Source organism: Vombatus ursinus, unplaced genomic scaffold (genome assembly GCF_900497805.2).
Source record: "Vombatus ursinus unplaced genomic scaffold, bare-nosed wombat genome assembly UNPS02014772.1, whole genome shotgun sequence".
Lineage (NCBI taxonomy): Eukaryota > Metazoa > Chordata > Mammalia > Diprotodontia > Vombatidae > Vombatus > Vombatus ursinus.
In genome coordinates, this window is record NW_020954550.1 from 16,016,898 (window position 1) to 16,041,542 (window position 24,645).

At 37.5% G+C, this 24,645-nt stretch overlaps 1 protein-coding gene across 6 annotated transcripts in view; it reads left to right on the forward strand.

Moving 5' to 3' along the window:
- Positions 1 to 24,645, forward strand: part of PDE4D (phosphodiesterase 4D) — a 1,859,629-nt gene that overhangs the window by 255,163 nt on the left and 1,579,821 nt on the right. The window contains exon 1 of one of the 6 annotated variants that reach the window (XM_027863636.1): positions 20,781 to 20,817. The exons of the other annotated variants lie outside the window; for them this stretch is intronic. The gene's annotated coding sequence lies outside the window, so the exon portion shown is untranslated. Of the gene's footprint in view, positions 1 to 20,780; positions 20,818 to 24,645 lie in introns of those variants that run through there. 6 annotated transcript variants of the gene reach the window in all.

The window sequence follows — 24,645 nt, forward strand, 5'->3', positions numbered from 1 at the left end:
GGAAAAACATAGACTTGCACAAAATAATAAAGAGCAAAATGAGCAGAACCAAGACAACACTGTATACAGTAACAGCAATATTGTTTTGAGAATGACTGAGAAAATAAGTCATTTTAACTATTAGAAATACCCAAATTAAATATAAAAGACATATGAAGAAAGACACTATCTGTATCAGGAGAATGAACTGATAAATAGAAATATGTATATATGTATAATTTTACATACATATACCTATTTGTGTCTAATGGTAGCTATCTCTAGGGTGGAGGGGGAGGGAGGACAAAAAAGAAATTTACATGATAGCTTTATTATATATTTAAAAGGAATAGCAAGTTGTACATAATCAATTTGCAGTTTCATGTGCAATCATCTTTTTATTATACTATATTATGAAGATGCTTTGTTATCTCATAAATTAAAAATGAAATAAGTTAAAAAAAACTTCCAGTAGCTTGCTATTATCTATAAAATGCACCTTCTCTATAACTTCTTGGCATCTTTCACTTGCTCATCATTCACATCATATTTCCTAACTGTGGGTGTTCCCCAAGGCTCTGATCTAGTCCCTTTTCTCTTCTCCCTCTATGTTCTTTCTTGGCAATCTTCTTAGATTTCAGGGTTCAGCTATCATTTCTATGAAGGAGATTTCTAGATCTTTATAGCCAGTTCCAGTCTCTCTCCCAGGATACAATCTTAGATTAACAGTTGTCTGTTGGACATTTAAAACCAGATGTCCTATAGACAGCTTAAACTCAACGTGCTAAAATTGAACTCATTATCATTCTCCCCAAACCTTCTCCTTTTCTGAAATTCCCTATTTCTGTCACACGCACCACCATCGTTCCAATAAATCAGATTTGTAATGTCAGCATTATCCTCGACTCCTGATTCTCCTTTACCCCACACATCCATTCAGTTGCAAAATCTTCCCATTTCCACATTGACATCCGTTGCATCTTATCACTTCTTGCCTAGATTATTCCAGTAGCCTCATAATTGGCCTCCTTGTTCATGCCTCACTGCTCTAGTCCACCCTACACACTGATGCCAAAGTTTTCTTTCCTTTTCCTTACTCTCAATTCTGGCTATGCCACTCAATCAACCAACTCTTATGCTTCTTGTTCCTTCTAGGATAAAATAAACTCTTCTCATTTATTTTTTAAAGCCTTGTACAACCTGGCCCTGACCTATCTTTTCAGCCTCTTTGGATGTTACTTGCTTTCCTACATTCTGAGATCAAGTAAAAATGGTCTCTCTTTTCCCCATTATGATGCTGTATCCTTCATCTCTATGTCTTCACTCTGGTCATCTTCCCATACCTGGAATGTATTCTCTCCTTACCTCCATCCACCTCATAGAGTCCTTCTTCCTTTAATATATAATGCAGGTTGTATATTCTGCATTAAAGCCTCCTGATTCCTCCCCTTAGCTCTTAGCACAGTGTCTGGCACATAGGAGCATTAGAAAATTGCCTTATATGCTAAGAGTTTAGATGATTTGACCAGGGTCACACAACCAATAGGTTAGAGAGGCTATTATTGAGCCTAGGTCTTTCTGGTTCTGAGACCAGCTCTCTGTCCAGAATGCCATGCTGTTGACTTTTGAGTTTACTTTTAAGGATTCTGAAGTTATGAAAGGTTAAAAGGCTTACCAAGAATCATACAATTGGCAAATGTCACAGGTTGGACTTAGATCCAGATCTCTCATTTTATTACACTACATATTAAAACTATGGAGAGATTTAAGTTTGAATTCCATCCCTGTGACATTGGGCAAATCATTCCAGTTCTTCAGGTCATAGTTCCTTCATCTGTAATATTGTAAGCTTGTCCCAGCTTTAAGGTCTCTTTCATCTCTGATGGCCCATCAAATCTCTGTTTACATAAGACCAGAGACTGTTATTTTTGCCTAAAGATTATTTTACTGAGAACTTACACAAGACAAGCTCTCACGCAGAGGTCAGAAGAAGTGATACAAAGACAATCTCAAAGTCTCTCTGAAAACCTTTGGGATCGATTATGAGACATGGGAGGCACTGACAAAGGATTGCCCAGCATGACATGCCTGCATCAAAGAAGGTACAGTGCTCAGTAGAAAAACAGAATTGCAGTAACTTGAAAGAAATGTGAGATATGCAAGCTTTCATTCCAAACGTTAATATGGACTATTTGTTTCTGACCTGTGGTAGAGCATTCTGAGCTCATGTTGATCTGATCAGCCACAGTTGGACACATTGTATATTGACTCTGACATAGTAACGTCATCATTTTGTTCCTCTTTGAGTAAAGAGGACAACAACCATCCTGGTACTACATAGTGGGTCCTGCATCATCATTTATTGAACTGAACTGAATTGTTGAAAGGACCTCTCAATAACAACAAACACAGCAATAATAAGAGCTCACATTTAGATACCACTTTAAGGTTTGCAAATCTTGTTACAAATATGATATCATTTGATCCTTAGAAATCATGTAGTGAACCCCTCATTTTGTAGATGTGGGAACTGAATCCAAGAGAGGTTACATGATTTTTCCACAAAGTTAGTTTGTGGCGTAGTTGGGCCTAGAAGACTGGTCTCCTGATTCCCAATTCAGGTTTTTTCCACTACTTCCTGCTGCCTGTCATAAGATGATTCCATTTTACAGGTAGGAAAACTGAAGCAGATACTAGATAACTAGCACATTTATGTAGATACATAGGTGATAGAGTAGATAGGGTGCTGAGTGTGGAGTCAGAAAAACCTGAGTTCAAATCTAGCCTCAGACACTTACTAGCTATGTGATCCTGGACAAGTCACTTTACCCCATTTGCCTCAGTTTATTCATCTGTAACATAAGCTGAAGAAGGAAATTTCAAATGGCTCCTGTATCTTTGCCAAGAAAACCCCAAATGGGGTCACAAAGAGTCAGACTCATGATATGACTGAAAAAGACCAAAAAATGATTAAATATAAAGATATATGCACTGATTTAAGAATAGTGATATAAAAAATCTGAAGTTATGAAGCACATACATTATAGTGCTGTTTACTTGTATTAGAAAATTATTTTATTCTATTTTTTTTTTTTTGGTGAGGTAATTGGAGTTAAGTGATTTGCCCAGGGTCACACATCTAGTGAGTGTTACGTGTCTGAGGCCAGGTCTGAACTCAGGTACTCCTAACTCCAGGGCCAGTGCTCTATCCACTGTGCCACCTAGCTGCCCCTAAATGATTTTATTCTTTATCTACAGATTTACCAGTGTTCCTTTAAATAGTTAATTCTCTAGAACACATTAAAAATGTCTCAGCTTTTGAAAAACATGTGGTATACGCTTTCTAAGAGTTGCATAATATCTAAATCTTGTTCCTATTGTCCTGTCAGTGCCGAGTTCCATTGTTTTGTTTGACAGAGGTTTTGTCTTTTACCAAATGCTTGAATTTTTTTTCAAGGAATAGTTTTGGTTTCTTCCCTTGAGAACTGCTGGATATAAATCCCTAGATCATTTATCAATTGGGGAATGGCTCTTAGTCTTATAAATTTGAATTAGTTCTTTAATATCTTGGAAATGAGATCTCTTGAGAAAAGTTTGCAGCAACAATTTCTTCCTGTTGTTTCCTTTCTAATTTCAGCTTTACTAGATTTTTGGTCAAGACTTTAATTTTATGGTATCAGAGCTGTGATCCTTTCTAATCTCTTCTTTGGTCACGTACATTTCTTCTGTCCACAAATCAGATAGTTGTGTTTTTCAGATTTCTTAATTTTAATTTGTTTATGATATGATCTTTTATTTCTAGGTCGCTTGCTTATTTGAGGCTTTTCTTTGTATAAGGTATGAGGCATTGGTCTCAATTTAATTTCTTCTAATTTCTTTTTCAGTTGTCCCTGCAGTTTTTGTCAACTAGTGAGTCCTTATCCCAGTAGCTGAAGTCTTTGTGTTTATTGACTACTAAGGCACTAGATATATTTTCTTTTACATACTGTGTATATAATTTGTTCCACTGATAGATCCATTTTTTTTAGCTAATGCCAAATTGTTTTGATAGTTACTGTTTTATAGTGTAGTTTGAGATCTGGCACTGTTAGGTCTCCTTCATTCTCATTTCTTCTCAATATTTCTTTTTAAGTTCTTGGCCTTTTTTTTCTTCCAAATAAATTTCATTATTTTTTCTAGTTCTATAAAGTAATCTTTTTGTAGTTTGGTATAGCATTGAATAAGTAAATTAATTAAGCAGAATGATTACTTATTATAAAACATTCTACCCATAAGTAATTAATATTTTTCTCAATTATTTGGGTCTGTATTTCTCTAAACAGTTATTCTGATTTATATAGATACTGTGTTTATCTTGGAAGGTAGACTCCCAAGTATTTTACATATTCTGTAGTAATTTAAGTGGACTTTATCTTTCTGTCTCTTCTTGCTGGGTTTTATTGGAATTACATAGAAATCCTGATGATTTTCATGGATTTATATTATATCCTGCGATTTTGTTGAAGTTAATGTTTTCAATTATCTTTTAGTTCACTTTTTAGGGTTCTTCAAGTATATCATCATATCAGTAGAAAAAGAGATTTTTTTCCTGCTTATTTCCTCAATTTCCTTTTCTTGTATTATTGCTCTACTCAGCATTTCTAGTTCTTTGTCAGGTGGAAGTGGTGATGTTAGACCTCCTTGTTTCATTCCTGAATTTGTTGGAAAGGATTCTAGTTAATCTCCATTACACATAATGACAGCTCTTGGTTTTAGACACGTACTACTTATTTTTAGGAAAGGTCCATTTATTCCTGTGTTTTCTGCTATTTTTTTTTAAGAGAAATGAGTGTTGTTTTCCATCAAAATTTTTTTCTACATCTATAAATATCCAAAAAAGATCAAAGATTTGCATATAGATTGAAGAATGGCTTATTAAGTTGTAGTATATGAATGTTATGGAGTACTATAAGAAATCAGGAAATAGATGATTTTGAAGTCATGGAATGATTTAGATGAACTGATGTAGAAAGAAGTAAGTAGAATCAGACGATTACTTTATACCATAACATCAATACTATGAAACTATGCATGTGCAATCATCTTTTTTATTATGTTGTGTTATGGAAATGCTTATTTTATTCCATAAATTAAAAAATAAATAAATAAATAGAAAAAATGCACAGTTTTTGAAGATTTTATATATTGCTGAATACAATGAGCAGAATCAGGAGAACAATTTATATAATAAAAGCAATATTGCAAAAGCAAATAACTTAAAAAGTTGTAAAAACTGTGATCAGTACAATGACCACATTTCCAGAGGACTGCTGGTGAAACATGCTATTCATAATAGGGATGGGAAGGTGATGATGGATTTATAGAGCAGAAGGAGAGATATGTATAGATCTGTATATATACATGCATACATATACATATACACACAAAAACAAATGTCTTCAATTTTACACACACACACATACATGTGTGTGTATAAGCATGTTACTGTGCATGTTTGTTAAAAGGAATTTGTTTTTCTTTTATTTTCAATGAGATGGAGTGAGAGGGAAAGAAAATAGATTTCTGTCTTTTTTTTTTAAAGAGAGGTAGAGAGGGTACTATCTGGGGAATATTGTATGCATTTTCAGATAAGGTCAGTGTAGTTTTAGTTTTTCTTTCTTTACATGGACTTCTCATGGAATGGGGAAAATCTGTAAATGTGTATAACCTTAAAATAGAATACACCATTAATACTTTAAAAAAATATAAAGAGAAATCCAGGCTTATCATACTCAAAATGATTTGTCAAAATGGGCAACACTCTGAAGCCGGCTATATTGACAAGTAAAAATAGTAAGAGGGAAAGACACCAAATCCAAGAAAATCCAAGGAGAATAAAATGTTGTTTTCTTTTGATTAACCATAGCAGTAGAGACAAGCAATTGCATAAAACATTTAAGATGGCAGATGGCCAAGACACCCCTAGAGATGATACAGCAATATGCTTTTCCGGTAAAGGAAAAATCATTGTGTGTGTTATCTTAAGAATTCATAATACAGGAACTTGGAACTATGTGGCATTTCACATCTCTTGTCATTTTGAAAAAGGCCAAGTCACTTAATTTCATGGTTCTCAAATTTCCAAATATGTGAACCGGGCATAAATCATTCAACATTCATTCAATAAGCATTTATTAAACTGACAGTTTTCATGGGTGATTAAGTAAATTAACTAAAGATGGCAAGAAATACTAAATATATTCACATTGCCTTTCATTTTTTGCAGGCAGAAAAACTGAAGTAGATAGATAGTACATGATAAGCACACCTATTTGTAAGCCCTACCTATATATATGCTTTGCTTTAAGAAAATTGGATATAAGTATAGCATCTCAGTGGATGTCCCTACCCCTGTAGGGAGGCCCATGTAAACAATACTAGCACTTATCATTCACTATGTGTTTCAAAGGGATAACTACAGTCTTTTCTCTTCCCACACTTTTCCAAGGGAGGTTTTCATTCCTTCCTGGAGGGGAAGTTGGAGTTGGGGGATGAAGGCTACTTTGAGCTCAGAGAGAGGGGGATCTGAGGTAGAAACATATCTATTTTCTTAACTATAGTCTAGGACAGGGGTGGGGAACCTGTGGGCTCGAGGCCACATGTGGCCCTCTAGGTCCTCAAGTATGGCCCTTTGACTGAATCCAAACTTCACAGAACAAATCCATGTGTCCTCAAGGCCTCAGCTTCCCTACCCCTGTCCTAGGGGATATGATCAAATTCCATCTAACTTCTGATTGCTTTGTCATTTGAGGGCAGGAAGGAGGACCCCAAGTTCTATATCCAGAGCTTGACTTCTTTAACACCAAATACCATTTCCACAATAAACACTTACAGAGAATAGCAAAGAAACCCATTTATCCAAAACAGAAAATCAGAGAAGGTATGTGTAGGAGAATAGGTACCAAACAATGCAAAGTGAAGTTCTCCCATTGGGAGTGAGATAAAATAGTTTAACCAAGAGAGACTGTTTCTGATCTCATCCATGGGGTGACTCCCTATAGTTTCTAGAGTAGCAAGCTGGAGGAAGGAACATGATGAAGACTGCCAGCTTCTCTCATCTTTCCCCTGAGTCTTTCCTTTAGCAAATTGAAGTGGGGTTGATCTTTTCTGTCTTCCCTCTTGAAGCTAGAAGCCAGAAGCCCCGAAAGCCATCACATGCTTGGACTTTCTAGTCCTGAAGAGGCCCCAAGGGGCACTCAAAGGAGGCTATCACTTGAAGAACCCTAGAGGAACTCTCGCTTAGAGAGTCCTGAAGAGCCTGGCAAAGGCCGGACTTCTCACCAACTCTACCCCACCACTCCTATGGGGTAGGGCCTTCATCTCCACAAGTGAGGAGAGAGTCCCATACCAATGGACTTTGGGACAGAGTTTATTCAAAATTTGAGCTTATGAAGCATTTACATTATAGGGGTATTGATTTGTACTACAAATGTATGCTGATCACTATACATACTTACATACACAATCAACTTTAGTCATCTTCCAAGGGTATTCATATTTTTTCATTTTCATTGTCTTATTGATTGAAGGAAGTTTACAATACATAATAGAAATATTTACATTAATATTCTCCATTTTGATTCTCTGAAAAAAATCTAAACACTCACTTTATATATTTAAAAATTCTTATTTTTGTTAACTTTCATTTTTTATATAAAATTCATTTCTGAATATACATCCCCTTTGTAATCAGTGAACCATTTGTTCCCTGTTTTGTTTCACATTTTAAAGATCATTAAAAACTTCTGTTTTTACATTACATTTGTTTCTGAATATCACCCCCTCTCTTACCCAGTGAATGATGCTTTGAAACAAAGAATAAAAGAGAGTAAAAGAAAAGTTTTACAAAACTAACTGTGGATCAATTACTATCCTATAGTGTATGCTATATTACACATCTGTAATGAAGGTACATTTTCTCAGCTCATCTCTCGGCTATGTTTTGTGGTTCTAATTATGCAACATATCATTAAAATTTTTGTTGTTTTTTTTTTCCATTGTCATTGTTGTAGTCAATGTTAGAAACAGCTGAGTGGTGCAAATGATAGAGGGCTAGACCTGGAGTAAGGAAGATTTGGGTGCATATCCAATCTGAGATACTAACCAGCTTCTGACCCTGGGCAAGTCACTTAACTACTGGCTGCCTCAGTATCCTCATTTGTAAAATGAGGGATAATAATAATCCCTGACTCCCATGGCTGCTTTGAGGATAAAATGACATGATACTTGTAAAGCACTTTGCAAATCTGAGTGTTATATAAATACTAAATATTATTATCATTAGTCATTGTGTATGTTGTTTTTCTAGATCCGTTTATATTACTCTGCTTTAGCTGATAGTGGCTTCCTATATTTCTCTGAATTCTTCATATTTTTTTTTTCATATTCTCCGTTTTCTATGAGTGGTAATTTGACTTATGTTTACATATCACAATTTGCTTATCCACTAGTTAATGGGCTCCTATTTTGTTTCCAGTTCTTTGTTACCACAAAAAGACTTCTGTGAGTATTTTGGTAAAAATGAGACTTTTCCTTCTTTTGTGTGGGAATTTTTGTTCTCCCGTAACACTTTCTTTGACCCCCGTGGTGTTTAAATAAGCAGTGTTTCAGAGTTTCAGGTTTCTACTTATTTCGTTATTGCTCCTAAGCCAACTCAACTTTAAATATAGAAGTGGCTGAGGCGATCTGTTCATCTACAAATAATTTTGAATTAAATTAAATTAAAGTAAACTTTCTGCTCTGAGGGTCAAAGCAATTGTGTCCATTTAAAGAAGATACTCCCTTCTAGCAAGGTAACTTGAGGTGATTAGATTTGAGTCAAAGATCTCCAGAAGGATAATTGGACTAATAAGGCCTGGAATTAAATGTCAGATGCAAGTGACATAAGAAGAAATGAATAGAATATACATTTTTTTAAAAATTGAGTAGATAATCTATTTAGGGCTCTCTCCTCATTGATTCAATAGATCAATTCTTGGGGCAGAAACATTAACAAAGAGAATTAGAAAGACCAATTTGGGTACTAACCCATTTTTTGGAGGTGGGGTAAAATATTTTGATAATATCCTATATTTATAATATTTTATTGTAATTATTTTATAAATTGACCGTTCAACAATTATATTTTATGCGCTGATGATGTGCCATACCTGGGAGATACAAATAAGAAAAATGAAACCATTCCTACTTTCAAAAACAGTCTAATTGTGGACACATTGTAATCAGAGAAAGCGTGAGTAGTGTACAAGTGGCTGGCCTAGAAGTTAGGAAGACCCTTTGGTACATTAACTGATCACCTACCTCGTAAATACCCTAAGCAGCTCTCTAGGTCACTAAGACCTGTTAGTGATGTTTATCAGTGAAAGGAAACTCCACACCCAGAGTTCCTAACACTGATGAAATCATAAGTCCTGACCAAAAGTGGTTATGCTAACGTATAGTCTTCAGGATTTATGTGTGGTATGGAAAAGGAGAGGAATCAAAATGGCTGATGACTTGTGACCCTGAGATCAGAAAGTGATTGGATTCCTAATTAAGGACTAGGAAAAGGTATCTGACCTCAGATGGCTATATTTGCTATATTAGCAAGCTTGGCTCATCCGGTTGTGGAAAACAATAGGCAGGTCTAGCTGGGAGCACGGGTTTAAGACAAAAGAGCAAGTTGATTCTCAAAGAAACAGTCATGAAGTAAGAGTTTGGGGAGACAGGCCTAGGAGGGGCCTATTGGCCGTGGTACCTAGAGGGAATAGTTTTTTCCGTGAAAGACTAAAATGGCCAAGAGATCTAGCCTATAAAATCCATTTCAAGTGGCCAGTTGGAACAAGAAGTTGGGTGAAAGAATGAATAACTTTGAGTGGGATCAAGGCATTCAGATTTAAATTAAAGTGTGAGGGAGGAAAGCCTTAAGTGGAGAACGGTTGTTTCTTGTTGGAAGGTTTTTTTTTTTTTTTTAAGGAGGGAAGATATAATAGACTTTCTTAAGCTTTGGCCAGTGAGGTGAGGATGAGGTTATCCAAGACGACCAACCTGGAAGACTATCTTTAGGTGCATACCCAGTGAGGTCTGGAAAATCACAGTCTTTGCTCCGGTGGTGTCAAATTCAAATAGGAACATATCTCTGCCCCTGTATATTTACTATTGGCCTATTGGCCATAGCACCATTTTCCATGAAAGACTAAACTGGCCAAAAGATTTAGCCTGTAAAATCTACTTCTAGAGGCCATTTGGAACAACAAATTAATATTGTTTTTCTCTATTGTATTTTTATTTTGTTACACTTTTCCCAATTAGGGTTCTAATGTAGTTCAGCCCTGATTAGGAATTTTGCTGGCTGCTTTGGGCTTCCACATGCCAAATTTGACATTTCCATTCTAGGCTATAAAGGCTAACCCCAGGAAGCCATGGCCATGGCCACAGAACTAGAATTTAGTTAACATCAAAGCCATGACTAAGAAAGAAAATTTTAAAGTCAAGAGGGAATTTAGGATAATGGCAAGTATATAACAGGTAGAAGACTGGGAGTTATCTGCAAGGGTGCTTGAAAACTGAACTTAGCCTTTTCTCCACCTCTTTCTGTTCTTTTATATTGCTTCATATTACAGCTAGGTGGTGTAGTGGATAGAGTGCCAGGTCTGGAGTCAGAGAGACTCATCTTTCTGAGTTCAAATCTGGCCTCAGACACTGCCTAGCTATGTGACCCTGGGCAAGTTAGTTCACCCTGTTCACCTCAATTTCCTCATCTGTAAAATGATCTGGATAAAGAAATGGCAAACTACTTCATTATCTCTGCCAAGAAAATCCCAAATGGAGTCAAGGAGATATGGACGTGACTGAAAACAACTCAACAGCAACAACAATATCCCCCACCCTTCTCCACTTAAATACCTAGGATTTTGTTGTACTATCAGGGACTGATAGAGAGAAGGGATGAGATGACTGCAGGTATGGTTCAAAACCAATAAGATTTGGAAGGCATGCTCTCCAGGGGCTGCTTTGTTCTTTCCTAAGCAAAATGTCTACCAATGGGGAGATAGGGGTGCATAGTTAATGTTGCAAAGGGTCAATGATTAAACTCATTCTCAAACTTGGATTACAGAAAGATGTGATAAATATGTAGCTAACAAGTCAGTAGGATAAGTATCATCTGGAAGGATATGTGGGCACAGTGGATAGAGAGCTGACTTCAGAGTCAGGAATATCTGGATTCAAATTCCCTCTCATACATACTGGTTGGTGTGACCCTGGGCAAGTTGTTTAAGCTGTCTAGGCCAGGGCTGTCAAACTCACATAGAAACCAGTTCCCCTGAATATTGACTTTGTTATTTAGTCATTTCAGACTCTACGTGACCCCATTTGAAGTTTTCTTGGCAAAGATACTGGAGTAGTTTGTGATTTTCTTCTCCAGGGTGTCCCCATTTTATAGACGAAGAACTGAGGCAAATAGAAGTTAAGTGATTTGCCCAAGGTCACACAACTATTAAGTGTCTGAGGCTGGATTTGAACTCAGATCTTCCTGACTCCAGGCCCAGTGCCTGCATATTGACTTAGAAAACCACAAATTAACATTATCTATGTTGTAATGCATTTTTATTTATTTTATTAAACATTTCCCAGTTACATTTGAATCTGGTGGGAACAATGGGAGTTATATAGGCTTATAGTAGCCAGTGTGACATCTCTGCTCTAGGTAATTCAATAAGATTATAAGTTGTAAAAGTTGCCTGTCTATATTGGTAGAAGGAGTTTTATTATTGAGGGTTCCATACATCAATGAAATCACAGCTCTAGACCCTCTCCCTTGCCAAAGAATATATCTACGTATATTGTTTAAACACTATGAAATGTATATGTAAAGAAATTTCTTCTATTTATCAATATTTAAATTTATACATGATATATGTATTTTACTATACCTACACACATTTATATATAACATGTATACGTACACACGTATACATGATATATCCACATACATACATATAAAGCCTTGCATATAATGTCTTTGCTTCTGTATCAAAATGCCTGGTCCCTCCAAAAAAAACAAAACAAAACAAACAAAAAAAACCCAACAAACTCAACAACTTGCAAATCTTGTCTTCTATTTGAAGAACTTGATTATAATCAGGTTAATCATACACATAACCTCTATTATATGAGGACAGGGAATTACTTCAAGGAGGAGCTCAGAGGAAAGTAGGAATCTGGACGCTTGTTCCAGAGGTCAAACTCTAGAGAGAAGTTCAGTGAGAGAGGCCTGCTTAACATCAAGAATTGCAGAAAGGAGCTTTTACTCTAAAAAGAGAAGTTTTTACTTCGAGGAGGAAGTAAGGTTACCAAAATAAAAACTAAAAAAAGGGCCAGAACATCTGTAAGATGTAACTGACTTCCGTGGCAAAATACCAGCTTGGCTCATTAAGTACTGATCGGTTGGCAGCCTTAGAAGGAAAACTTCAGATGCTTCAAGAAAGAAATGCGTAGCCGTGCCTAAGTACTCCAACTCGGGGATTCTTGGATTGGTGGCTTTCAAAACAAAACAAAACAGAAAAGTGAGTAGACGGGCAATATTAACCTAGAGCGTAAATGGACTCTGCCTTTTAAGAAATCAGTTATGAATGGATTATGGGAGAGTAAGTTGGTCAAAGGTCCTTTGTCATGAATCAAGTTAGAAAAGATAATACATTGCTTGTCTTTGACTTTCTCTTTTCCTTTCTTCACATTTTACTGTTGTTTAATACAATTGTGGTTTAAAAAGGGAAATCAGTTAAAGTTTTGCTACTCCTACAAACTAGGTTTGTGATCTCATCATTGTAGGCACTGTCCTCACTGGTGTAGGTCACAACCCCTTTGCAACCTCTTATGCTGTGAGATTCACTTCCACCTCTTTCTAAAAACTGTCCATGAAAGCCTTCCTTTGACTCTATTAATATGTTGCTCTCAGGTTGTCTTTCTACATTCTCTTGATCACAATATGTGAGCACCTATTTTTTTTTTTCTGGGCACAAATGTCTTTGGTGATATCTTTCCCATCTTGTCTTGCCTGCTTTAAGTATTCGTTTTTCTTTTACAAAAAGAGCATCATTGTGGTATTTCCCTAGGTCTTCCTAATAGCCAGTCTTAAAGTCCAAGCCTTTACTTACAGCATCCTTGGTAGATAGCAGCCTTCTGGACTTGGAAAGGATCTGTATTAAAAAATTAGTAAATCATAGAATTTCACAGAGATGAAGGGGACCTTGAAACTCATCTAGTTCATCCGCATCCTTCAGCAGATGAGGGAGTTAGGTCTAAGAAAGGTGCCATAACTTCCCTGAAGCCACAAGATTCTTTATCACTCCTGCTAAGATGTGGGCCCAGGTCTCGTGACTTCCTTCCAGGCAAGTATTCCTTGTATCCCCCCATCTGCCTTTCAGCTGTACTTGCACTTATCAGAGTGAGATATTACTTTGTTCTCCCTAGATGTTAATTGTCTTGGAAGAGTTGCAAGATTGATTCTTGGTCTACTTCTGGTCACCTTTGAAACAGAATTAAACAGTCTTCTTTTTGTGTCCAAAATACCAGATAAGTTCTGGAAAATATGATGTCCAGCATAATGTGCTTGATTCCTGAGAAAGAAAAAGACGCTTCTGTAATTCTAAAACTCCAAGTCATTTATTAATTATTCCCTCAATTGCTTGTGTTTAAGTTTTACAACTTATTTGCTTCTAGTATATTTTTTTAAAATTCTGGGAGATTTTTCTTAAAGGGATAGATCTCCCCCTTTTCCTTCCCTTTCATTTCCCTTCCCTCCTCTTTCAAAATACAATTTAACTATAATAGAATAGGTCAAAATAAAAGACAAGCAGGGGTTCCATTGCAAAGATGTAGATGACGCTCTTTCCCAAAGAATCTGGTTGCACAGATGAGTCCTTCTCATCTCATGAGCTTTGCTTCTGCTGTTTTCTTCGCCTCTTATGTCCTTATCTCTCCTCTTTGCTCATGAGAATCATGCGCTACTTTCAAAGTCCAGCTCAAGTGTTAAACATTCTATGAAGCACGCCTGACTACTCCAGCCCTCATTGATTGCCTTCTCCTCTGCACATCTACAGCCTTTATTGTCTGTATTACTTACTTTGGTACTTGATCATGGCATCGTCTTAATTTGTTAGCTATTTCAAGAATATATCTCTTGTCTCCATATCTAAGTTATGAAGTTTTCAAGTGTATCAGCTCTGCCTTTAACCACTTCTGCACTGCCTATAGCATCCATCAGCACCAGACATACTTCAGTGGTTCTGTGATTTCAGCCAGGTAAGTATTCCCTCCTTTGCTGCAGATCACAGCTGATCCCTGCACGCATAGTTATTTTGTGATCCTTGTTTGCTTTCTTTCACACATCCTCCAGATAGGACACAGCCAAAATACTGGAGGCCTTCTCTTGGGTCACAGGTTCTTAACCTGAAGTCCATGGATAGATTTTAGGTGGCATGTGAACTTGGATGGGGGAAAAAATTCCCCACATATAATTTGTTTCCTTTGTAATCCAATGCATAACAGTGACTGCCCTGGCCCTCCTTGCCTGAAGGCCAGGAGTGTTACATTTCATGCCATTTCAGGACTCTCTGGGATCCTTAAAGGGATTTGGGGGTGTCTAGTCTCAGTCACTGGCTCAAAATTCCAGCAGTTGTGCTCTTTCAATTTCAAGGGTCCTTTCATTCTACTTCCATTTAACTATCAGAATAGTTTTTACAAAGCAATATTTACTATTTATTCCACAGGCACAGGAAGAACAAACATACAGAATTCACTCCCTGCAACAACTACAGCACTATCATAACCCTTTGTACCATATTGGTCTCTGGGAGGAGACAGGGATTAGGTCCCAAAGTAACTCAGTTCTTACATATCATGGTCCCACATCCAAAACCTTCCTAGGCTCCTGTGCCACCACCCTGGCTTCTCAGAGCCTTCCTTCTAGTCTGGAATCCTGCTTTTAAATCCATCAAAGCTTAAAATACTGGGTTCAGTGACTCCACCACCTCTTCTTAGAAAAGGAAAGGATAAATTAAATAGACCAAAATCCCAAACCCTATTTTCAGGTCCACAGAGCCTGAAAAGGAGTGAAGGAGGTAGTCTTCCCACTCAGATCAATGCATGGAGCCTAAGCTTCAGGAAGGTAAGGCCTTTGCCCTATGGATGCCACTGGCAAGAGAGACTATTCCTATCTGGTAGTTTTAAAGATGCAATCTGTTACAGCTGTGGCTACCCGAGCAATGGAAAGAGGCTGTTTCTCCCCAGAGGCGAGGTGAACACAAGATGTCTTCTCTCAGAAGCAACTTTCTTCCATTTCTCACATGAGTTATTCCATCTTATGCAACTTGGGCATGTGCAGCAAAGCCATGTTATGAATGTATTGTATTTTATGTGTTTGAAAACATCTTGAAGGATCTATAAATTTCATCAGGCTTCCTCATGGGAGCATGACTCACAAAGATTCACAACTCATGATTCACTTGTTTTTTGTTTTTTTGTTGTTGTTTTGTTTTGTTTTTTTTTGTTTGTTTGTTTTTTCTGGATAGGCAATGGGGTTAAGTGACTTGCCCAGTGCCAGACAGCTAGTAAGTGTTATGTGTCTGAGCTCAGATTTGAACTCAGGTCCTCCTGAATCCAGGGCTGGTGCTCTATCCACTGCACCACCTTGCTGCCCTGCATGATTCACTTGTTATCGTATTCTCCTGTCTCATGATCAGTTTACCTCCATTGCTGATTGTTGTTGTTCAGTCATATAAGTTGAGTCTGAAGACCTCAGTGGTCTTCATGACTCCATTTGGGGTTTTGTTGGCAAAAATAGAGGAGTGGTTTGTTATTCCTTCTCCAGATTTTTTTTTTTTTTGCATATGAGGAAACTGAGCAAGCAGGTTTAAGTGACTTGCCCAGGGTCACACAGCTAGTGAGTGTCTGAGACTGGATTTGAATTTAGGAAGATGAGTCTTCCTGACTCCAGGTTTGGCACTATCCACTGTGTCACCTAGCTGTCCTTTACTGATTACCCCTTTCCTGAACGATATCTCCTTTACTATTTCAGAGGCAGCTAGGTGGTATAACTGAATGAATGCTACATGCGATGTCAGGAAGACCCAAGTTCAGATGCCTCCTCAGACTGAGTGATTCCCTAAATAAAAGGAATTTCTCATCTTTTCCTTTTGATCAATTCTGATACTGCTTCACTATACATCTTCTTAATGTTAGTCTTTACTCTACGGCACGACTGTATAATATTTGATTCTTCTTTTCTCTGCATTCACATGAGTTTCCTATCTTTTAAAATCTGTCCTTATCCCTCATTTAGGGGTTCTTCTTCCTATAGTCACTTAAAGGCAGTATGTTGCAGTAGAGTGGATTAGGAGTCTGAGGAGATAGGTTCAAATCCTGTCACTGATACTAACTGTGTGACTCTAGGCAAGTTATTTAACTGAGGCCTCAGATTCTGAACTATACAAGAGTGTGAGATAGATAACCCCAAATATTCTTTCAGGCTCTAAGTCTATTGACCTTATGATGCTTCAATGTAGAAATTTTCCAAGGTTCTGTCTTTGGACCTCACTACCACGACCATGCTTGAGCTGTCCTCTCCCTCTACCTCTGAGGCCCCCTACTCCTGTTGGTGAGTCCCTTCTAGAACCTCCATTTTGAGACAGGTCATCTTTAATTCTCTAGACTTCATCACCAAGCCCCTCTACGTATAGCTTCCTCTTTGCCCCATTTTTAAGTTTCCCTTTCCCATTAGAATGTGAGCTATTTGAAGGTAGGAAACATATTTCTTTTTGCTTGTACTTTTGTGTACCTGGCAGTGGTGGGGGGGCATCTAGGTCAAGCAGTGGATAGAGTGCTGGGCCTGGAGTCAGGAAGACATCTTCCTGAGTTCAAATCCAGCCTCAGACACTAGATGGGTGACTCCAGGCAGGTCACTTTACCCCACTTGCCTCAGTTTCTTCATCTGTAAAATGAGCTGGAGAAAGAAAGGGCAAAACATTCCAGCATCTCTGCCAAGAAAATCCCAAATGGGATCACAAAGTATTAGGCATGACTGAAAAATGACTGAATGACAAGAATTTGCACATAATGAGCCCTTAATATATGCTTATGGACTGGGCCCTTTAATTTCTACATTCTTTTTTATGGTGATGTCATCTATTGTTATGGATTTCCCTATTACTTTTATTCAAATGAATTGCAAATATGTATACTATGCAACACTGCCTTATACATAAATACACCTACGTATGTATGTACATATATTTACAAATAGGAGTGTATGTACACCTATCCTGATGGCATTAGTCCTTTAACTCTCACTGTCTCCTAATCACTTCAGCCAGGATGTCCTGAAGGCACCTCAGACTCATCTTGTTTAAAATCAGACTTGTCTTGTCATCCACTAAAACCAGAAGGGCTTCTCCTCTTGGGTTCTGTATTTCTGTTAATGATTGGGTAGAGTGACTTGCCCAGGGTCATGTAGCTAATGAGAGTCTGAGGCTAGATTTGAACTCAGGTCATCCAAGCCCAGCACTCTTTCTGCTAGAAAAACTTTCTAGTTGGCCTCTCAGTTTTAATTCTCTCACACAAATAATTTATCAGAGGGTGGATTTGAACCCAGGTACTCTGACTCTGAAGGTAGTGCTTTTCCCCCTTTCCATGTTGCTTCCCTTAGTTAGGCTGTTGACCAACTTCCTGATATACTAGGCATACTGTGGTTCCTTTGATAGTCTTCCTGAATACATAATATATCTTTCCTGCTTCTGTCCCTTCTTCATTTTGTATCTGTTTTTTGTTATTTGCCTCATGCCATGGTCAGTTCTCCTCCATCTCTTTGGATTAGATTTGCAGCATCTAATAAGCTGCAATGTCATATTTAGTCAATTGGGTGTTGTTGTTCAGTTGGTTCAGACATGTCACACTCTTTGTGACCTCGTTTGGGGTTTTCTTGGCAAAGGCACTAGAGTAGTTTGTTATTTCCTTCACCGGCTCACTTTACAGATGAAGAAACTGAGGCAAATACAGTTAAGTAACTTGCCCAGGGTCACCCAGCTAGTAAGTGTCTGAGGCTGGATTTGAACTCATGTCTTCCTGACTCCAGGCTCTCCATCCACTGCGCCACCTCCCTGCCCTAGCCAAAGGGAACCACCTTCTAATGTAATAAATTCTTTATAGGACCTGAATATATATCTATATCTATATCTATATCCATATCCATACCTATATCTATATCTATATATATCTATATATCTATATCTATATCTGTATCTATCTATGTCTATCTATCTATCTATATATGTGTATATACAGGGCCTTTAGGGTTAAGACTTCAAATTAAGTAAACTGAATCAATTCCATATTTCAGTTCTATAACCTTGAAATCCTGAAAATCTAGCTTACTTTAAAAGGAAGCTACATATAGAATCCATATCTCACCACGAGCCTTCCTACTTTTGTCTAAGCGGGGAGTTAAGTTGTAGTTATTTGATACTGGATTTTGTCAGACACTTTGAGTCATGGAAAACTATTATTCTCCTTGGGTGCTGAGTGCTTAGGATAATTGTTTAATTTCTCTCTGTGCTTCTTGGCAGTTAGACAAAATCCTGTGAGTTAGGTTAAACATAAATACAACCAATTAGTTTAGTAGTTTTTCCCTCCTTTTTCTTTGAAGTGAAAATATCCCCAGGAGATCTACCAAGAAAACTCCAGATCTGAGAGATTCAGGGTGACTATAGACTATATCTACTTATTGAAATATGGTTTTTATTTGCTCTGGTGAATCCCAAAGTTCCCCTATTATTTATTTCAGGGCATTTTTCTTATTGCAATAGATTATGTCACTAAGACGCAAAGAATGACCTTTTTAACCACTGACTCCTAGCAATCCCAGCTTAAGAAGCTCAATGATTAGATAATCTCAAACAAATTGCTATTTTTCATGGGCTGTCACAAGACTGTGACTGAACTGCCCGTCAGTGAGTGACTGCATTGCCTCATGATGTCGACACTTGCTCTTAATAGAAAAAAAAATGATGATTAGATAGGCACTCAATAAGATACACAAACACACGGGAAGGTTCTGAGGAATGGGAGTAGGAAGAGAAATGGAGAAGATTAGTGATTAACTATTTAGGTGTACCATTGCGTTTTCAAAACAATTAGTCACTTAATTATGTTTCCCAATATAGTTGCTGTGCTATAGTTATGGTTTATTTAAATGCATTTTCCGTCTCAACATTCCAATGACAGACAGTTCCATTCATTTAAAATTTCTTTAGCATGCTTCATAACCTATATTGGAATAAGCAGAGAAGTTTTCTGCTCTAATTGATGATGAAAGTGAAAGGCTTTTCCTCAATCTTTTAGGCAAATAGTTGTTACACACTTGTTTGGGCTGGCTGAACCTGTCACTGACTGGCCTTTAAATAGAATGTTATTGTTCTGTTGTTTTTCAGTTGTGTCTGACTCTTTGTGACCCCATTTGTGGCTTTCTTGGCAAATATTGTGGAATGGTTTACTATTTCCTTCTCCAGTTCATTTTACAGATGAGGAAACCGAGGCAAATGGGGTTAAATGACGTGCCCAGCGTCACACATCTAGTAGGTATCTGAGGCTGGATTTGAATTCAGGTCTTCCTGACTCCAGGCCCACTTTATCCACCATGCCACCTACCTGCCCCCTATGGGGAGATACACACACACACACACACACACACACACACAAACACACACACACTGGAATATATTTTAGTATATAAAGTTTTCCTGGAATCTCTGCCTAAACTGAAATTTCTGCCTATTTTATGTTTTCCTTTTGATGGTCAATGTGTTGGATGTTCAAAGACATAGAATAAAGGAGCTATCAACATACATATAGAAAAATTCATAGTTATCAGTGAAATAGATGATATTAGCAGGAATTCAGGTCCACAAAGGAAAGAACTCACCTATGATCACAGACCAAGAGTTGGAAGGGACCTTAGAGGTCTTTGAATCCAACCCCTCATTTTAGTCCCTTACTGTGAATGGTCAGTTGTGAAAATTAAAAATCCAGTCGGATAGTTGAAGTTGCTGGCAGATGTGGTATCACATCTGTAAGCAAGGTATTTCCATTTGCAATGAGTTACTAAAGAAGTTTAAGGTACACTTTGAAGTGTTCAGTGTTGTTGTTTTTTTAATTGGCCTGCACAAAAATCTTATCATTATCAAAATTCAGGAATACCAGATTCAGAAGTAGAAAGAACCTTTGAGGTCATCTCATTCACACTTCTCAAATGATGAAACTGAAACCTAGAGAGACAAAGTGACCATATAAGCAGCATCAGAGCTAAAACTCGAACTCAGTTCCTCAGGCTCCAGGACTAGTCTCAGTTCCCATTCTGGGGCTCTCTTTACCATACCATGCTACCTAATCAATGCATTCCAACTTCACCCTTGGAAAACCAAGATGCTTCTGCTCAGTGATTAGGAATTTACCACTTGTGTGACCTTGGGCAAATCTCTTGGCATTCCTGAGGCTTAGTTTCCTGGGTTTTCTTCATCTGCAAAATGAGGCAGCTGGATTCAATAACTACTGAGAGCACTTTCAGATAGAGTTCTATGATCCTAGGTTTTGAATTTGTGTTAAATTAAAAAAAACAAAAACATCATTTATGCATTTCTTCAAGGTTTGAGGAAGTGTTTTACCCACATTATCCCACTACAGCATTACTAAGAAATTACATTGATGAAGGCAGTTTCATGTGCAGCATGCCTGGATAAACGAGGAAAGCAGGTGGATTTCCTTGAATTTGTAAGTGAGCCACTTTTGAAACCATTTAAAGGAAATTGTATGGTTAACTTGCTTTTCCTTTCCTTGTTTGCCTCTGAGTATGATTAGTCTTTAGTGGAGGTGGGTGATGTCAAAATGTTGAGTTACCATGTCAAGATGTTGAGTCAGAGCTCAGGTCATTGTTCCTTTCAAGATTCTGTCCTTTGTGACTTTAGGAAGACCCAGAGACATGGTCACAGCAGCTTGAGATGCTGCCTCACATCCTTTTGCCTTCAGGAAAACGCAGAACATTTTGTTTTCTGGAAAAACATTCAGACTTTGTTTTTCAGCTGCAGAATACACTTAAAAATATCAAGGCATCATGGCATAAGGGAGAGAGAGTCCTATACCCTGAAGTGAGGGTAGACCTGAGTTCTCATACTATCTCTGATATTTACTAACTCTGTAACTATGGGCAGATCCTTTAACCTTTCTGAGCCTCAGTTTCTTCATCTGTAAAATGAGGAAATTAGTAACTCTACATCCTGCTGTCCTGAGGCTCAGATGAGAGAATGTATATCAAGTCCTTGTCTCTATGAATGTGAGCTAATTTTATTCCCCTTTAACAATTAGGAATTCATCTGGGTGACTATGATTTTTTTTGTTTGTTTTATTAAGAGTTCAGATTCCCATGGTCCACAGTATATCAAGGGCTCCTCTCTCAACAATCCTATGAGATGAAGTAGTGTATTTTAATGCCCTACCCATTTTACCAGTGAAGAAACTAAAGAGGGAAAGACAGTCTGTGGCCCACCCAGTCATCATGGCAAACAAGGGGAGGAGTTGACCCATGGTCTCAAGTCTGCTGACTCCCAATTGTAGCATTCTCACCCTATGCATAGCTGCTTTGTTTTGTACAAGCTGTATTTTCTTCTCATCAATATATTTTATTGGAAGATTTTTCACCTACAAAAGGTGTTTTCCCCCTCTAAATAACTTGATTTCATTCCTATTTTCATTTTAGTTATGTATTTCTGCCACTTCTCCCAATAATAAAGAGAGATAACATATAGTGTTTTCAGGTTTGCATAGCCTTTTAGTTCTATTGTCCATGTCATGAGATGCTCACATTATCTTCGTGAGGGATTTTTTATTATTCACACTTTACAGATAAAGAAACTGAGGCTGAGTTAGATCTTCCAGGATATGCCCACTAACTGTGGGAATCCTTCAAGTCCCTGTTTGGGGCCCCGCTCTCTTCTCCCTCTGTACCAGGACTTTTGAAACTTTTTCCACTTGCAACTCCTTTTCACCTGAGAAATTTTTACCTGACCCCTGGTATATAGGTACATAAATCAAATGTTTACTGATAATAAATCATAAAGAAATTTATTTTAAAACAATTATTTGGAATATATATACTTTTGCCATTTATTAAAATGAAAGCAAATTTGCATACTAATGAGGTAGATGTGCTTGTTTATTTTTACATGAAGAATTAAATCTTGGTACTGCAGGATGTAGACCGTCTTCAACATTTTTCAGAGTTGATTGTTATTTTGATTTTATAATTGTCAATGCTGAGAATGCTGCTTCGCATAAATATAGTACAAAATGGCAGAAGTATGTTTAGCGCCATTTCAGAAATTGTTGGAAATACTATTGTTAATCCCAAGCCAAAATTCATTTAATGATTTTGTATTTACAGTAAAAATATTATAATTCATAACATACAATAATCATCTTGAATCTGAGCCAAGGTATTTCTGGCAGTGTTCATTGCCATTGTGCGGTGTTATAGCATGTGCAGTACAAAGTGCACAGGTTTATGTGCTCAGAACCAAAGCTACACTGAAATTGCGCAATGCAACATGGACAAGTGCTGCTAGAAACACCTTGAATTCATTACGCTTTTTCTTTTGAATTAATTTTTGCTTATTGTGCATTCAGAAATCTTTTACTGTTGCCAATTTTTTGTGACATTCAGTTATGCAACCCCAAATGGGGTTGCTACCCATGGTTTAAGATCTGTTCTATACTATTTCACTTAATGGTGTCACTAGCCTCCATGCTTTCAATAACCATCTCTGTGCTGATGATTCTTAAATCTGCTTATCTAGTCCTAGCCTCTTCCCTTATGTCCATTCTCGAATCTCCCACTGCCTACTAGACAACTCTAACCTGATGTTCAAAATCCAGTATGTCCAAAGCCAAACTCATTATCTCTCATGCCTTGAATTCTCTGCCTCTTAGTCTCAGTTTCCTGCTTCTCTGAATTCCTGAAAGTGTCACTGAAGTCCCTTCTGTAAAAGAAGCCTTTTCCTATATCATATTTCTTGCCTTCTCAATGGATGGGGGAAGGGTAGAGGGAGGGAGAAAATTTGGAACTGAGAATAAAAATATTAAAAAAGAAAATAAACTAAAATGAACATTCGTATACAATAAATAACTAAAAAGGTTATGTGTGAGACTGTGAACTTCTATTATGTAAAATTTATTAATTGTATATTAAATTTAGCACCTTAGAAAAAAGTGGAAATTTGAAAAAAAACAAGCTTTTCTTTAATTTTCCTCAGTCTTAATGTCTTCCCTCTACTGATTATCTCCAGTTTATCCTTTTTAAATCTTTTTTGTACATTTTTTTTTCTCTGTTGTCTCCTCCATTAGACAGTGAGCTCCTTGAGGGCAGTGTCTGGCGCATAGCATGTGCTCAACAAACACTAATTCATGGACTGACACGGCAAGTGTCTGAGGCATGATTTATAATCATGATATATATTGTAACCCCTCTTACACAAGATAACCCTTCATGTACTTGAAAACAACTGGCGTATTCTCCAAGTCATCTCTTTTTAGTCTAAATATCAGCTCATAGGATCAGATTTAGAGCTGGAAGGGACCTCAGAAATTACCTAATCCAGAGATTCTTAACATTGTTTGGGTTATGGACTACTTTAGCAGTCTGAGGAAGCCAGTAGACATCTTCTCAGAATACTTTAAAAAATAAATAATGTGGGGAAGCTAGGTGGCATAGTGGATAGAGCACTGGCCCTGGAGTCAGGAGGACCTTAGTTCAAATCCAGTCTCAGACCAGAGACTTGACACTTACTAGTTGTGGGACCCTGGGCAAGTCACTGAACCCCAACTGCCTTGCCAAAATGAAATAAATAAATAAATAAACAAATAAATAACATTATATGTGGGATTACAAAGAAAACCAATTAAAATGAAAATAAATACGTAATTTTTTTCCATCCAAATTTAGAGATTCTTTGAAATCTTTGCAGGTCCATAGACCCCAGGTTAAGAATTTCTGATCTAGTCCAATCCTTCATTTTATAGATAAGGGAATTGGCGGCCTAGAGAGCTGGTGTAACTTGTCTCAATCCACATGGGTTGTGAATAACAGAGTTGGGATTTGAATTCAAATGCTTGACTCCAAGTGGAGTACTCTTCTCAGTATTTTAAAAAATGAACCTGGCATAGAAGGGTCTTCAATCTTCTCACAATCTAGCTATCTCCCTGCCCACTCTGGCAGCCCTCTCCTTACCATTCCAGACATGCTTCAGCTGAGCAGTGTCATTTGTAAAATGTGGTGTCTGGAACAATATGATTCTCCCAAAGAAGTCTGACCAGAGTGAGGCTAACATGTCTTACAACCCAGACATCATGCACAGTGCTGGGCTGGAGGAATGCTTTAAAATGCGGCCAAAGGTTTTCTCAAAAAGAGCTTTGGATGTGCTCAAGCATTTTGACAAATACTCAGTGGAGGCCTCAGAGCTCTGTACCGTAAAGCTCAGAAATTATGATTCGTGCCTAAAACATTAAGGGCAGGTGTTACCCATTGATTGCCTGGACCAGAACTAACAA